The 18,224-nt window shown below is 43.9% G+C and overlaps 1 long non-coding RNA gene across 1 annotated transcript; it reads left to right on the forward strand.

Moving 5' to 3' along the window:
* Nucleotides 1-8,214: 8,214 nt before the first annotated feature.
* LOC140592194 (uncharacterized) lies at nucleotides 8,215-11,069 on the forward strand. The gene is made up of 2 exons (XR_011992482.1): nucleotides 8,215-8,363; nucleotides 9,942-11,069. It is a non-coding gene; the product is annotated as an uncharacterized lncRNA (long non-coding RNA).
* The last annotated feature ends 7,155 nt before the right edge of the window (nucleotides 11,070-18,224 follow it).

Genomic DNA, 18,224 nt, shown 5'->3' on the forward strand with positions numbered 1-18,224 from the left:
GCAATTTAATAATGATCAAAATAACATTAATGTAACCTGGGGGTAAATTTCTCATTGCTGTATATAAATGAAATGAAAGGCTGAGTCGTGTCCAAATGCCATAGCTATTGCAGAAACACTGCAGAGACCCAGTCTGATCCAATTATTCTTTATATCACATTTGAATTTTGAAAACGGGAAATAATATTCAGTCCCTTTCATCTTCTCATAAACAAAACTTTGCAAAAAAAAAATCACAAGTGCTGGCTCTTGCCAAAAGGTATAACCCATTGCAAATTATTTCTGAGAGGGAATGACGATATTAATTTGGTCTATTTAGTCCTATTGTTCACGTGGGCTGTTTTAAGAGAGAGCAAAGGGCCAGACATACAAATTGCTCCATTACACTTAGAATAAATTCTAAAAGACCAAATGTACCGGGACACCAGTTGGAAAGACACAGCGTCATAGACGAGTATAATTTGTCCTTCACTGTCAAAGTCACCTGTTGAAACAAGACCCGTTTGTATAAATCGGCCAGTGGTCTTTAGCAAATCACCAGCTCAAGAAGTAAGCAGAAGTAATCAGCAGCCTCATTTCGAGGCTGCTTGAGGATAATTGCACACATTCTTCCTCGGTAATGATAGTAAAGGTTGCTTCAGGTTAATTTCAGTTCATATATGTAGGGTTTTGCATGTGTGTGGGCCCACCGTTGCTATTATGGGGAAAACATTAAAGACCTCAGTACGTAATACGAACCTCACACATAGTTAAAACCACAACAACACACAATATCCTTCCCCGGGAAAAAAGTAATTACGCTACCCACAGCTGCATCTTCAGGATGCTAAACTGGCACCAATTTAGAAAGCAGAGGTCATTTCAGCTCAGGATCCTTCAATGCTGAGATACTGAAGTCTCAGCAATTCGAAAAGTTAAGTATGAGTTTAATGGTGTTTTTATATTATTATATTATACTACATACAGATATTTTGATGTTTGCGAAACTGTGTTTCCATCCCAGGAAGCCTAATATTCCTCCGCATCGCTTGCTAATTATTGCCATTCGCCATCGCACTTTCCTGCAGAGATACCAGCCGCTGTAGTTTTGGAAGAGCTGCCGTACATCGCGGCTCCAATCGAGTGAATCGCATCGTGGACGCGGCCGTTCGGCTCAGCTAATCAGCTTGTGATTTCATTAGATATTCACGTGTTACCTGCGGCCTCTCAGATCGGCTCCGTCTGCTTTGTGATGCGTGGGGTGACGTCCTGGCGGGGGAGGGTCACTCTCCGGAAAAGGTGTGCGCACACCTCCCGCTGCCGGCGGAAAGGCAGTCTGGTTGCTATTAATGCTGCGAAGATTGAAGGCTAGGCCACGTGGAAAAGAGCAAAAAAGCTAAGGAAGAAAACATGCGATTGTTCCTCGATGGAGACTAGGGGTGTGGCGCAATCAGCTCGGACTGGGCCTGACTCCTGACGGCACCGGCCCGTTTCAGGTGGCCTGAAGCCCAAACAAGCAAGCCGCCCGGCCCAGGCAGCGCCCATGAACCCCTCCCTCCCCTCTGCTTCCCAGCCCCTCTGTCCCAGGCCTTGGACCGGTGCCCCCCCTTTCCAGTGGGCATAATGTAATGGGAGTGTTCCCGCTGGCACAAAGCTGCTGTGTTTTCTTCATAAGCATGAGACTTCTAGCCTGAGAATTGGGAAGCCCTGCCCAGCACCTCTGTAAAGGGGCGGGGCTTAGCCAGGCCAGACCAGAATCCCTGCCCAACCCCATCACATTAGGGCGGGGCTTAGCCAGGACAGACCAGAATCCCTGCCCAACCCCATCACATTAGGGCAGGGCTTAGCCAGGACAGACCAGAATCCCTGCCCAACCCCATCACATTAGGGCGGGGCTTAGCCAGGCCAGACCAGAATCCCTGCCCAACCCCATCACATTAGGGCGGGGCTTAGCCAGGCCAGACCGGAAGCCGTGTCCAGCCCCTCAGACTGGGGCGTGGCTTACCCAGGCCAGACCGGAAGCTGCGGCCAACCCCCTCAGACTGGGGCGGGGCTTAGCCAGGCCAGACCGGAAGCCGTGTCCAGCCCCTCAGACTGGGGCGGGGCTTAGCCAGGTGGGACTGCATTCTGTAACAGAAGCCATAACATGCATATCACAGTAACCGTGACTTTTCCCAATTAAAAAAACAGATTCAGTTCTTTCTTGTTTATTTTAATCAAGTACGTACCTGCTAAAGTTATACACAGGAATCACTGGAGGAGATCAGTTTTAAACTTTGCTTGTCTAAGTTTATGTCTGTAGACTATTGCCCTGCTGGAATCCCACTGACAGCGGTGTGATTTAGGAGACGGGGGGGGGGGGGGGCATTACATCATTGTAAAAACACTCGTTTCTTGCATGTTTCCTAAGAAGTGCGTCAATTTCAAAACGTGAGTGAAGCCGAGGTCCGTGTTTCTGGCAGAATGAATCCCCCACCCTAGACTCAGAGAGGCCCACAGAGCCCCTGCTCTCAGTGTTACCGCACTGTGTGATTCTGTAAGCCTGACGTGCTGTCGGACTCGGATATGCTTTACTGGCTGCTCCTTTGTCGAGGTACCATCCACCATGCCTTACGCAAGTGTGTTAAACACCCCAGAGGGACACATTCGCCCGGCTCTGCCTCTTAACACACAGCTACAGCCCCCGGTTCTTTGACTCATGTTGCATCAGTATTTCCTCCTGTGCTGTCATTCAAAGGTGGATTAAACTATGGCACAATGCTATTGGTGCGTTCCATTTGCCCTTGGAACTCGGATTCCGATTCGAATTCCAGTTTTGAAGCCGGAAATGACGTTTCTTGGAGATCCAAAAAATATCTCGCACAGCACAGAGGATCCCGAGTTCAGAATTCAAGATGGCTGCTCCCTTTATCAACAGAAGGGAAAGTTGTAGTTTTATCCTGTTTAAGCACTACTTCTCATTTGTGGCTCATTAAATCGGTCGCACACACTATACCGTCCAACTTATCTGTGGACGTGTTGCTACGGAGTTTTAAGCACCGCGCGTAATGTGCTGTCAACTCATAACAGTGGCTAACAATTAACCGGGCTAGTATTGGATTTCATGATTAGTCAGATTATTTGTCGAATTCGAGGTAGTTCGGGCTAATTGTAAGTGAACGAAGATAAAGGCCATTTAAACTGAGGTACCTTAAATCCGACAAGTTGTCCGGCTAAGCAAAAAATCTTGCTTTTTCATATGAGTCCATAATATTGCTACTTCTATGGCAAATTAAACGCATCCGACTCGGTTTTCCCGAGTTTTTAGCGGATGTGACCGGATCCCAAGGCAAATGGAACGCACCATATGTCTTCACTGTTAACTAATTATTTTAACTACTACTACTGCTCTACTACTACTAGCACTACTGCTACTACTACCACCACCACTACTGCTACTAGGGGTGTAATGCTATACTCATATCGAGACACGATATTGGGTTCACAAGAACGAGACAAGACGATATTTTAACAATATTTTAAGGAAAACTTAAAAGTGGAAATATATTACTGGAAAGCAGCCTTTTATTTGATTAATTTGAAAGACAAAAAATGCTAAATAATGCAGATGTATGGTGAAATGTGTTAAATAATCACCATCATCATATGCAGTAAAGAACAGAACAAATATCTAGCACCATAAAATATTTCACCACAAACTCAAATGACAGGCTTCTCTCCTATTTGACTTCTCAATTAAACATAAAATAGATTATAAATAAAACAATATAAATAACAAACATAACAAAAAACTTTATGTTTTCTTCACTGGTGCAGTGGATTTAAGTAAAGAGCTTATGATGGTGCTGAAAATGGCTTTGCATAGCAGTAGCGTTTTCCTACAATGCTTACAGATGGTTCGTGTTTTGTCTGTCACCCTTTCGCCGTTTATATTTTCCGCCGGGTACCCAAAATGCTACCACACAAAAGATTTAAAAGTGTGTGGGGCATCTACTATATGCTAATTTCTTCAGACGCCGACATGCTTATAGTATCTGATTTGCAGCGCGTTTGCGAGGCCGCTTTTCGCTCCGACGAGAAATCTCGTCATGTTGAAATATCGCAAGATCTCGTTACACCCATAATTACTACTACTACTACTACTAATAATAATATACATGGTTTGTTTCCCTGATGTCATGGAAGGCTGCCTTTACAATTAAAAACAGCTTTTGTCATCTTCTTCATTTTCATTTTTTAAACACAAACAAGACTTTCAGGCTGTTACAAAGGCCCAAATCTTTACCTACATCTTAATTTATTTTTTGGTAAATGTTTAAGCAGGAATAACTAAAATAAAAATATTAATATTATTTTATTATAATAAGATAAAATACTTCTTTATTATTAGAATTATTTGTATTATTATTATTTTATTATACCGTGCCTTGCGCCTTCCGGGATGGGCTCTGGACCCTGAACAGGATAAGTGGTTACAGAAAATGGGTGGATGGATGGATTATTTTATTAGAGTGGTTATGTGTGTATTAATCATGAAATTGCATACCAAATGATTCTTCTGCTCAAACATTGTCAACATGATTTTCCTTCATCATATATATAGACCAATGTAGGCATGATTTCTGAATAAAATGCAAATACCAATACTGTGAGAGTACTATGTGTTTTGGGGGGGGGTGGTTTGGGACTGATTTGGTCCCAATGTTACACCAAATCTGGATTCCACGACGTACAGCCTGAGGGGAAACGTGTATGTATAAGTATCATACCGTTTTGCATGTGTTTTCTCTATAGAATGTATGTACATTGGGAACCTTAAAGCACTGGTCTTGCCAAAATAAATTTTAAGCAGAACTACAAGTTTGCTGTGTCCATAGGGCATGGATTCTTTTAAATCGCGACGATCAATTACGCAAAACAAACACCACACTAAAAGATGATTGTCTGCATGTGATGGCGATAGATCACAGTGGACGGCTGAGAGACATTACAGCCTTCAAGCAGTGAGAGAGAGTGAGAGTCACAGATCATATATCACACTTAGGACACAGATGAGACCCTGTGCAGAATGAACCGCATTCCCATACCTTTGCTAACGACAGCAGATTGCTCCAGCTGTGTTTTCAGGGTGATGTAATTTTGGGCCAGCAGTTCAGAATAGGTGAAGCATCCCAAAGATCTTCTTCTGGGGCTCTTTCTGTTAAATTACACGAAGGGAACCTTTGGCACCGATTTCTTATATTTGTCTCGTCTACTTTGGAAACGTGAATGAACCTGGAAGCTACGCCTAGTGCACAGACCTTGCACAGAGTGCCCTGGCAAGAGCTCGTAACGGGAATATTTTAATAAATGGAAATTGCCAACTGCTTGTAAAGGGTATGAGGAATAATTCAATTCAAGTACAGGAGGTCCCTAGGTTATGAACGAGATCCGTTCCCTAAGTCTGTCTTTGAGTCGAATTTCTAGGTAAGTCAGAAAAACAACAACAATAATTATTGTTATTACTGTTGTTGTTGTTATATAGTAACAATAAAAGTAACTACATGCAATATTGTACTGTACCTCAAGCCAATGAACCGCTGAAGCTGCGCAATGTTTTCACGAGGGTCACAAAGTAGTGCACCTGTTATTACGAGCCATTGTGTTTAACCTGAATTTTTAATGTAATAAGCTTTATGGAAGTCCGTCCGTAAGAATGAGTTGTCCGTAAGTCAGACATTCTTACCCGGCCTAGACTGCCTGTGTCCCCTGCTGTATTACAACAGAGGGGGATATTCACTGTCTTGTGGGACTTTATTACACATTTTCATAGCATACTCACAAAACAGATAAGAAAAGGAGAAAAGCATTTCCATATGACTGTGTAAATGGTGTGCAGGCTCTGCCCGCATCCTCAGCATCCAGAACAAGTAAAGTTCATTCAGAGATCGACTTGCGAAGGACAGGCATGGTGACATTAATTGGTATTACTAACTGGGAGCATAATCCGGGGTGATCAAAAAGCTAAGTGTGTGAGATAACCACTCATTAGTGAAGCAGGGAGATGAGGTTCACTAATCACATGTAATAAACCACATTAATTACAAGTAATAAACTACAGCAATCAATATTCAGTAAGCAGGATCAAATTCTACTATGGGAGAACCAGTAGAGTCCCAGTTAGGCCAGGCAGACGGTTGCCTTCTCCTCTTTGCAAAGCTGTATCAGTTGATGGTGTTTTTAGGACTATGACTCTCACTCCTCCTGGGCAGCAGCTGAAGTGAGCCTGAAGTTAATTATCTCTTATGCAGTTTGATCAGCAGGAGAAAACTACTGCGCACAAAACCTTCAGGGGGAAACGACAACTACAACATGGTCAATGGAACTGACTCAGCTGCATGAAGTAGGTTTTTCTGAGCACTTGTGCTCAGGAATGACATTAGTGAAGGGTTACATAGAGTGTCACATAAGATAGCATTCATTATCATTATTGTCAAAGTTACAGTTGTACTAAGCCGTGCCCAGACTTGTTGTAAAAAATAATAATATGAATACGAATTTGCTCCATTAAATTTTAAAGTGAAACTTTGTGAGGTATATTAAGTCATGGCCACTAATCAGTCCTAGCGACTGTGGTGAAGGTTGACCACCTAATCCCTGTGGGGAGGGATACTATAAGCTAGGACAGTGTTTGAAAACTACCATTTCAACCATTTCAAATAAAAGGACCTGGATTTCACTTAAGCGCTGCGTTCTTGCTGTCTGCTGAATGGTCAGTCTCCCAAAATCTTGCATGTGTCACAAATGTTAATGCAAAACAGCTGGGTGAGTCTTTTAATCAAATAAACCAGTCAAAGAACTGAACTGTTTAGCCAAACATAGGAGCCGTTCAGTTTTAAAGTAGTTTGTAAAACCTGAAGTAGCTCATAGTGTCCCTCCTGACATGGATTAGGTGGTCACCCTACTGTGGTCTGGTACAGCTTCCTCTATCCTCCTGAGACCCCACCCATTCATTTATGTCCATTGCAGTGGACATGTTGTTTTTGCATCTATCTTTTCACTGATGTAAGGAAACGTATTTATTCCTGTTGTACACTAAAGAGGACATGCTGTGAAATTAAAAATAAAAATAAATTTGAAAAAAGATGTCTTATTTCCTCCAAAGATATAGAAAATCACAATTAACCTAAAACTGAAGGACACTTTTTTCCTTGGGTCTCAGGAGGATAGTCTTTGTTTTGTAGGGCTAGTGTTACATTGTCCTCTCAATCCAAAGTAACAGGCTTTTACATGTTTAGAAAATGCCTGTTTGTCCTGTCCTATCCCACGCAGCATAGAACTGTGGACAGCATTTCAACTGACTATCCCAACACTGATTTTTCAAGTAACTGACTGCTTAGTAGCAGAACTGACACTTTAAACTGACAGGACCACAGTCTCCTGATTACGGCAGGCCAGTAATACTCGTCTGCTGTATTTACCAAACAAAATGGAGATTTAAATGATTTGTTTCAGCCGAAAAAAGCAGCAAACAGTCAGTGTCAGTGCAAACATCACTTAAAAAAACACAGAGCTTATTGCCTCAAACATTTGATTAATAGCTGTGAAACATGCATACTGATACAATAAAATCTGTGGTTATGAGGTGTGTCCGCACAGCTGAGGAAAAGGTGCAAACTTGTGAAGTAGTCATCCCATGGCCTGATCTGCGACTCAGATGTTTGTGTGTTCAGGATGCTTTGAATCAGAGAGGGAATCTGGGGCGTAATGAAACACCAAGAGCTTCCCAAAGGCGACCGACATTTGTTTCGTATTTCTCCGTAGTCATGCATTCTGAATCATTGGCTCCCCCAAGACAGCCTGTGATTGACCAACATGCCACGCCCAGGATATATGTGCTGTGTCATCTTACCCTCCATCATTCTGTACCTTAATTATGATTTAGAGTCTTCTCCCAGCCTGTGTGTCAGCCACACCCCCCATCCCTCACTCAACGGCTTCGACCTCCAGACTCTTAACTCCCATGGGGGCCGCAGTTGCATCCATTTGTCCCGTCAGCTAATCAGATCTCCAGCATTCCCCCCCCCCCCCCCCCACGAGCACAAACAGCATCTGTGCAGGAAAACCGACGTGTCCACAGCGCTTTATTGGAATGGCAGCAACATGGCCGCCCTTGGACGTCTCCCACATCCTGCGAGGCTACTATTATTGGTAATGCATGACCTAAGGGCTGCAGTTTAATGCCCTTGTTTTTGGGTTTATGGGTTTGGTTGTGGGTGTATTTGAAATTGCTAAAGATGCACCAGATACTGTAGGATTTAACAGGCACTAGGAAAACCTAGAAGAGAACAAAAAAGGCAAAAGTATTCGTTATGGCATGCCGTTACAAGGGAAGATTAAAGAAGGTACAAAATTAATTACGATTATCATGATAAACTTTGCTTTTTTCTAGGCTTAATTCGATGGGTTTTTGTGTGTAATAAGCTGAGTTGTTTGCAATGATGCTGTTAAAAAAAATTATAGTGCGCATTTGTGATCTTGGGGAAGTAATTAGTTAGGAATTAGGAATGCAACAGGAAAAAAATGTAGCTTGGCAAAGCGAGATGAGGTAACGGCGTAAACCCTGTTCCAACTGCTCGCTGAGCACGTATTTGCATTGTAAATTCAGCTTTTCAAGTCCCTCCAATTTGCTCCTTGGGCCTTCAATGTCCATAAGATACTGATTTTACACGCTGAGGCGTTCCTGAAATTTCACTGAAGCACAAATGACGGTGAACCCCGCTTTTGTTTAATCTTACTCCAAAGGCCAGGCTCCCAGGCTTCGCACTGGAATGAGGTTCACCCTGGATGGGCTCATCTGTCTGAGGCTAGCAATAACTACACGCTCATGTACATCACCTGCAAGTCATTAGGCCCCTGTTCAAGGGGAACAATATGCATTTTGTACTTGGTCAAAATCAAAGGGTGTACAATATGCTTTATACATATGAAGATATTTTCCTTGACATTCTTAACTGACATGTACTTAAGCTCTGGCTGAGGAAAAATAACATACTTATTAGCTTTTTTCTTAAATGTCTATTTACTCAGACCCACGGTTTTAAAGTGCGGCTCAGTACTACAGCATCAGTGCTTGGGGGTCACAGGAAAACCCACCTTTACCTTGCCTGCTTCTTCACTGGATCCGGAAATACTAAAGGGCAGGATTACGTGGGTGGTGATGCAGTGTGAGAACATGGGAATTTTGGTAAAAATAGCCTTTCACCCAGTCGCTAAACTTCAAAAGGTGTCTGCTTAGTGAAGCTTAAGGAACGTATCCTTCTGAAAGCAGAATTCTGAAGCTGTTCTGTTACCACAGAAATGCTTATTATGTTAACTAAGCAAAACCCCTGTGTCTCATTTATCTTCAGTCTTGGAATAACCTTTTTAAACTTATATGTGTTAAATTGTAAAATGTATATTGTTTCTACCCCACACCCCCAGTTCCCCATTGCTTATATTGCACTAAATAAAGGAGGACCTGCACATTTGTGCATGGGTGTGCATTATGGGGTGAATCGGAGATGTAAGCCCCACAGTAATCAAAACCAGTTAATACAACCCCCTGGACCCCCTTAAATGGGTGGAGACCTCAATACCCCCCACCCCCCCTTGCATTTATGCGTCTGTGTTGAATACTGACCCAGGACAGAGTTCCTGCATGGAAATGGAACTGAGAATATAGCACAGATAGTCATGTGCTACAAGGATATTTAGAATTTTTGCAGTGCATCTTTTTCTGTTTCTCAAGCAGCACATGAGTGTTCAATCAGCTGACAAAGGCGCTGGGAGACGAAGGTCCCCATGCTGGAAGCAGATGGTTCCTCTGCATTTTTATTTTAAAATCTCAAAGAACATTAAACTTTATTTTAATCCTGCACACCGAGAGCACAGCCACCATTCATTTGCGCCGCCTGACGTGCATCTCATTCATCTCTGTGCAGTTTGAAATCCCTGCCTCCTCTTGCCAAGAGTTCGTCTGCGGTCTCTGAGAACATCAAGCCAGTGGGGGAGCTGGCCGCAGCGGAGCCGTCCGGTGGTCCGCTGAGATGTCAGCATTTGAGGGAGGGGTTTCTGCCGGGGTTTGTATTGTCGAAGATCACAGCGACCGCAGTGAAGATGATGCAGATGCTACATCATGGATGGGAGACTGGAGCTGAAAACCTGGAGCCACTGGTGCCCTGGCAAGGCATCAAACAGCCTCAGATGTGTCGCCCAAACTGTCCTCATTAGCTTAATCTTTGCAGAAGATGTCTCTGCAAGCCTGATCATACTAAAGACCTTGGTAAACATGCAGGTTACAAGCTTTCCAACTTCCCACCAGCACATAGCCACGGAGTAAAATTACAGGTTTCACACCCCCCAAAATTTGTTTGCTCCAAACCAGGCACATAGCCAGGTAGGAAAATGACGAGTTTTACCCCTCCTCAAAATTTGTCACACCCCCCTCAATATGCAATTTTGGCTATGGGCCTGACTGAATGGACACATCAATTCAATTTCACATTTCACATTGACCACTGGGACAGTAAAAGAGTAATATATTTATGTGAGTGTGTGGTTGTGTGTGTGTGTGTGTGTATATATATATATGTGTGTGTGTGTGTGTGTGTGTTTGTGTGTCTTTTTAATTAACATGACACGGAAAATGCTGAGAAAACCAAAATTCCTTCAAGCCCCCGTTGCAGTGTGTGACCTACAGAATACATTTTGCTGTAATGTGATTTTTTGACACACAATGGAGAACATATAGCTCAGCCTGGACCTCTCCCCAAAACAGATGTGAGGAACCACACCTTGAACACTGGGGAATCAAACACAAAGCGAAAGCACCACCAAAGTGTCTATCCGCAGCAATAGCCTTCTGTTAGACCACAGAAAGGATTAGCTACCTCAGACAGGAGAATCCCCATATGCTTGCTGATAAACATTCATTGCAGATTATTATGTCTATATATGAAAGAAACAAATAAAATGTTCAATAATTATTTCAAAGGAGGGGAATTCCATTATGTGTTACAAAATAATTTCAGACACATCCAAACAAAATTGAATTAAATCTGATCTCAGTATTACCATCTATTGTATGTATTTCTGTTGGTTCTGGCGAACAACTTGTTAAAAAAAACATTAACATTTTTTCTCTTTTAATATTGATGCTTAATATGTGTTCCTCTTACCCTTTTCTGGTTTCTAATTAATCTTCTTTTAAATCTTATTATTGATAATATGCGTTATTGGAAAATGTAGGAGGATGCAAAATACACTGAACCCCCACAGTAGGAAAACAAGCACAAATAAACTTATTTTAATATTTACTAGTGATATGAATGTTAATTAACTGGAGTACATCTATAGGAACTTCCTCTTAAAAGCTTTACCTCTTAGTAAAACTGTGAAAATAATCACTGGGACCAATTAACTGAGTATAATTTAATGTTATTGTATTTGCATTTTCCTCCAATGGCATTTTGCTTGGTATTTTAGTTTTTTACTTAGGCATGTGTATAGTGCTGTTCTCAAAAAATAATACAAACCGAACCCCGGAGATGCAGTAGACTCCTTTCTCAGAACCATGAGATTCCACACTTGTGGCATTTCCCGTCATTTTGCAAGAAACTGTTGAGAAAGCATTTGAGCCAGTTACATAAAGCTGTCTCCTGGCAATTATAGATGCAATGATCACTACTGTTATTATATTAAACCGTGAAGTTTGGTTCTCATTCTTTAACAGTTTTGTACACATCATGAATTGCCAAGCCAAGTGTGAGGGCTGAACAGTAATCCTGTAATCTCTCTTCCTGAACCTCTTTCCCACTTTTCCTTGGCGTGGATCATCAGACGCTGGATGCTGGGGGATAAACGCATTTCACAGTGAAAGAGTTTCATTCATTGGGCCGATAACACGTTCAAGCAGGGTTTACACAGAGAGGGTTCTGCAGTAGGCATTTGTGTAGTACCGCCCCCAAAATCCCCCCCTGCATCAGATTGATATTCTCCTGCACAACTGTGGCCTCACAATCAGCCACACCCACATCTTATGTTCGTCATCCATTGGACGCCCTCTCCCAATGCTACCTGGGGCTGCAGATCCCACATAACAGGAAGCGACACTGAGGGGAACTGGGTGGCGAAGCAGGACACAGAATACTTTTGGCTCAATCTCAAATATGCTCTCCTTGCTATTTTCCATGGCGTTAAGCAACTGATGACGGATATGTGTGTCTGCCTTTGTACAGGGAGGTGTTCCCATATGTTTCCTGGGCATAAGTTTATGCTTGTTTGTCCACAGATCTTTTCCCCTGCAATGAAATGCAAGAAATTATTCAAACATCTAAATTATTAACTTCAGTCTGTTTTCCATGTATTTAGAAGGAACTTTAAGGCGTCTCCAGCAACATCCCCACTATTCCTGTCCTACTAGAAAAGTCATCCGTATCCGTGTAATCAACTTAGGCTGTGTGAAGGAAATAAGGATTGTCCATACATAATGATCTTAAATGCTGCTAGGGAAGTAGGAATGTTTAGTTAAGGCTGATATTCGGTCTTTCTGTGGTAGTTGTGGGCATTAGAGTTTTTTTTTAACTGGTGAATGTGGTTTGTGGTCAGTTATATACAAGACCGCAGGTTAACCTATGAAAATGCAATGGTAGTGATGTCTGAGGTTGAGAAAAAAATGCTTGGTTTACCATCTATTTATGCTGATTGTACAGTCAAAGACTTGCTTCTGCTAGACCACTGTTTACCCACAGAAGTGTGTTTCCTACTTGGTTCTCTTGCTATCACCTCTCAGTCATCCACATGGAAAACTCTACAATAACCCTCACACCATTCTCAGCTAGACGCCTTTATCTGTTCCTGTCTTAGGTGACAGTTGAACCCATCCCCCGTATGTGGTGTAAAGAATGTATGCAGATAAACAGATCTTTCAGCACTAGGAAATTCCTGCTATGTGAGTATGATTTTATTATTTATGTGGGAATGGGTGACAAGACTTGGAATTTTTGATACGGCGGCTTGTCAAATTGTTGCATTGCACCGACTGCCAAAGGAATGAAGAAGGTCCTGTTATGTGTCCTGGCTTTGCAACCCGAAGATTCATTATTATTTGGATACCATCCAGAGTTTAGGCTTTATTTCTGCCTGATGGAGATTTAATGGCTAAGGGGTCATCTGAAGTAGGGCTGTCTTACAGTCCTGAATTACCATCCTATTGCTCCTCTCATGTAAAACATGGCTCTCCTTCTTGGGATAGCATTTTTCAAGGCTGGGGCTGTGAACCGTCAGTTTTAGTATATCTGGCTTTAGCAGAAACATTTTGGACTCCAACAGCTAGTTGCAAGTACGACCGGAATAGGGACCTTCTATCTGAGACGTCGCAACTAATGAATTGCGATCGTTAGACGACTGATTTCATTCACGTCGCATTTTTATCTGCCTAATTTCCAGACTTGGATGGCAGCCCCCCTGCTGCCTGCCAGCAATCACAATCAGCACCAGGGGAATGTTTACATACCCCCCCTCCATACAAAAGGACAGACTGCCCTGCTTACAAGCAGCCGTCGCCCTTGGCCCCCAGGTCTTCTGTACAATTTGTATGTATCTGAGAGGTCAAGGTCCAGACTCCCATCCCATGGCCTAAATCTGTTAAGTCACTCTGTCTCTCTGGGATTTGGCTGATATCCTTTTTGAAACTATATCTAATTAAAACCAAAATCATGATCTCATCATATGTCATCATCTTACAGAGCCACAGTCTTCATTTTTGTTACAATATACGATGAAGAAGTGAATTTTAATATTGATTGTATTGTATCACAAAATATGATATCATCAATTTTCTGCCCTGAATAAAAACAAGATCACAGGGGAAAATACTTGAAATCAAAACGATTTGCAGTCCGGCCATGAGTTTGTAATAACACACAAAAAGGTAGAAACACAAGCATCACGAGAAGACATCTCCCTTATCGCTGTGCCCCCTAGTGGCCAGGAGTCTACACTGCGCCAACAATGAATAATGTGTGACCATCTGTGAACAACTGGACACGCCGCAGGAATAAGGCACAGAAATGAGACAGAGTTTGCATTATTTTCTGGGAGTGCGGCACACACCATTCCAGATGGCCCACATCAGTCCAGAACTTAAACACACACATTTTACTAATTCTGCTTCACTGCAGAATGCCATAGATTTGGCATGAACAACCGGCATTGCATAATAAGATCAAAAAGACCAGCAAAAACAACAACAAAAAAAAAACCCTTCTGCATTTCCGACATTCTCAAGGCACAGTGATCTCTGGTGCATGCATTACCCATGAATCTCATATATTCAGAATTTCACAGCAGTGGAAGAATGAGAAACAGGAAAGGTTAAGGAACGAAATCCTCGAAAGCGGATTACGCGCAAGGTCTCGGCAGAGCTGAGAAGGCGTCACGCGCCGCACGAACCACAAGTTCATATTTTGCAGCAGTTCGTGGTTTAGAGTGACACGCCGTGTGAAGACGGGGATCCCAGAGGAAACGGGAGGCCCCATGCGGAGACACAGCCCCCCCCAGCGAAGCCCCGGAGCTGACCTGGGCCAGCCTGGGGAATGAGCTGACCTCATTGTTTTTGAACATGCTAGGTCAGTCCTGGACCCGTGTTCAGTTGTGTGACGGCTCCTTTAATCAAGCAGCATGTCGTCCCCCCCCCCACTCCCCACCCCTACAGGGCCAGAGAGCCTTTAGTGGGGTTGAACAGGGTAATGTCAGACAAGGGAGGGTTTGGCACAAACGCCAGGGAGCCGTTCCCATTGTAATTCAGGGCACCGCTCACCGCTGAAATGCGATCATGGAGAACAACGAGGATCCAGGATTTTAGGGCTTCCATTAGATTAGTGTTTTCGCAACCCAGTCCTTGGGGACCCTCAGACAGTCCACTTTTTTTCTTCCTCCCAGCTCCTAACACACCTGACCCAGCTATTCAGTGTTCCTGATTGGCAGGCAGCTGGGTGAGAGCAAAAACATGAACTTCCAAAGTGGTCTAGTGAAACACTGGATCAGAAATACACGGCGCATCGGAGCTGAGTGGGGGAGCGGGAGTGAGAGAGCACGGCTCTGTGGAAAGGCTGACGCCACCCAGCCCCACGTGCGACGGCTCACACGCAGGAGCGACGCACGACCTCCAGCTGCATCAACGCTCAGGGAGATTAACGTCCATACAGCGGCGGCGGCCGTGGAGTGGACTTATCGCATGGTAACTGCACACTTCTCCTCTCGAAGCAGGAGGCCAGTGAGATCATAGGAAATAAAACAACAGCCCGGAAACATCATTATTCTCTCCAGAAGATCACTGCGGGGAAGAAGGATAAAAAAAAAAAGCCTCCAATCATCAGTTTTTACTTTTAGAAAAAAGGGAAAAAAATCATTAGGAGGCACAACAAAAAACAAGAAAACATCTAAATGTCATCTGACTCCAGTGAACTGAGCAGCTCAGTATAAGGAAAACAACAAACTGTTTTATTTGAACTCTGTACTCTGATTATGTGTAAATGAACACCTGTCGATATCTGGTTAAGAACTCTGGAGGCTAATTCCATTTGAGATGGATCTTCACTTCATAGACACTGTCCTTGGATGTTGGAGATGTTCTCCTTAGAGGCTGATTTACACCCCAAACACCAGGGCGAGATGACACAGTGCTGGAGTAATTTCTTCGCTCATACCACTGAAGGCTAAGAGCAAACAGAAACCAGAGCACGTTGCGACCCTCTAGGGGTAGCAAACTCAAAGCAGCACAGAGCTAACATCATGTGCGTGCTGCTTTTTATTTCGTTCCATTCCCCTCGCTCCACTGGCCTGTGTAGTCGCTAATTTGACCCAGTAATTATGCTTTCACCCCCCAATGCCTCTCCCATAAAAAAGGGCTCCTGTCTCGACACGCCGTTCTATGAGCTGTGATGGTTCAATATAATTCCACAAGAAAATACAGCTGATTTCCAAATTACCAAAGGAAACATGGGTAAAAATCATCTGTAAACACATGGGCCTGAAGGAATAAAGTTTGATGAGTTCATGGTCAAGGTAAAACTGGGTTTTGTGGCTGAAGTATATCACTTTCAAAAGAGAGTGTAATGAGCCTGCTGGAAAAAACAGCTCAAATTGTCGTGCATAATTTGTTCAGCGGAAGCTAAAGCAGGCTTTCGGAGAGGCCTGCAAAGCTAGCGATAACATACAAGTGCCAATCACAGTGCCACAGTGCCGCTGAGCGGCACCAGGGCGTGCATTTGGCAGACATACCCCAGCAGGCCTCATGGTGACAGTCTGAGAAAACCCCTCAGGCAACGGCCGCACTTGCTATAAGGGACTCGAGTTGGATAAATACCTTAATAACAGACCCCTAAATGCTGCTTGCTGAACATTTCTTCAGATCCTGGTAGCAAACATCTCCCAGTCAAATACACAACCTTGAACACTGTCATCCAAAGTGTCACCCAGTTTCTTTGATTAAGCAAATCTGATTTCTTAATGGACATAATGAATATGTTTGTAAGAAATTGAAGTTTGACTATCCATCCATCCATCCATCCACCCATATATCCATACCTCCATTTGTCTTCTAGCCACTTATCCTGTTCCAGGCTGTGGTGAACGTTTGATCACATGCATAATTAATAATGGTAGCTTTCCTGAAGAAACATATGGGTCCAGCCTACTTGCTCCCAAGATGTAACCCCTTGGCAGAGCAGCATGTATTATAAATTAAATGATTAGCTTTAGCATCTTGTCAGCACCTCTTTCTGAACACTGTCACAGGGCACCACCGGGGCAGTATCAGTGCGTTACGAGCGCGCAGACAGATGGCCCTGTTTGTAAAAGCAAAGGAAAGGCACACAGACAGAGGCTAAAGGGGAGCAACCTCACATGTTTCTCTTAACGAAGCAGCGGGAAAGGCGTCTTAGTGGAGGCTAATGCCACCGTCTGGTTTCTCCTGTGGCCAAAAACCACGGTCACGAGCGGAGATGGAAATCTCTGCTGGCTCCAGGTCCACAGGCAAGATGCGGGACGAGGAGTGCAAATGACTGACAGCAGTTTAATGAATTTCCTGCTCTCCCCTGAATTAAAGCTTTAGCTGCATTATTCCATTTTGATTTTTTTTCCCCCAGAATATATTTACCAGTGACATGGGACTGGATCACCAAAGCGAGACCTAATAAGCCCTTCTAATCTAATTTCCATCTATATTGCCGTGCACTGTACAGTTGGCGAGGCTAAGCGGCCTGCTCTAATTCCCCCCAGACTCAGACCAGAGGCACAGCCTGTTCCGAGGCTGGAGGTCACGGTCTTTCTTTAATGATGTCACGCCGTGTATCTGAATGCCGCGCTTTGCCCTGATTACACCGGTTCCACACTGAGCTTCGAGGCCTACGGGTTCAAGACCAGTTCACGCAGTGGTACCTGAAATAAACCCCAGAGACCTTAATTTCTACAGAGAGACTAAGACACTTAAGTTGGCCAGCATTGGAAAACTTGTAATCATCGTGCAGCAATTTAAGTCTGTAGCACAGAGGATCACATGTGGAGTCGTACATCAGGGTGATTAACTGCAGCGAGAATATCTTGAAATTTACACCACATCCTTACACAATAAATATGGTCGTGTATTCAAATGTGTTCAGCCTGGCGTGTTTGAGGTGTTTAACGTCACCGCGGGGTGCCGGCTATAAACCAAGTCATGGAGATTCTGTGAAATAAGCGCCGATACCGTGGCAGAGCTGGTGCTGCAGGATAATGGCAGACTCCGCCGAAACTCTGGAGAAGAGCAGCAGCTGCGAAAGCTTCCTGGAGATACTTCTCAGACGGACAGCTGGAATGACGTCAGAGGCGCAGATGTTGGCTCGCTGGGGTGGTAGCCGGGGAGGATCCCCTGGCGGGGGCCGCTGGTGTAAGGCGCTACCCTTCAGTGCGGCTCCAGGCCTGGACACGGGTTCCCTGCTCACTTAGCACATGCCCTACTCGTGCCCCTCTTGTCTCACAGACACATGTTCACATGCACAGAAAACTCACAGACATGGCCGCTTAGCACAACACGGCTGGAGTCGAGGGTAAATAAGATGATTCAGAAACAGAAGAACTGGTCAGTGCTCATCTTGATCTTCCAAGTTAACAGGAGCAACAACAAACTCAGACGCATGGCGAGACTGTAGGTAGCATTGCTGCCTCAGACCTGCTGGGTTGAGGGT

Source organism: Paramormyrops kingsleyae, chromosome 8 (assembly GCF_048594095.1).
Source record: "Paramormyrops kingsleyae isolate MSU_618 chromosome 8, PKINGS_0.4, whole genome shotgun sequence".
Classification (NCBI taxonomy): Eukaryota; Metazoa; Chordata; class Actinopteri; order Osteoglossiformes; family Mormyridae; genus Paramormyrops; species Paramormyrops kingsleyae.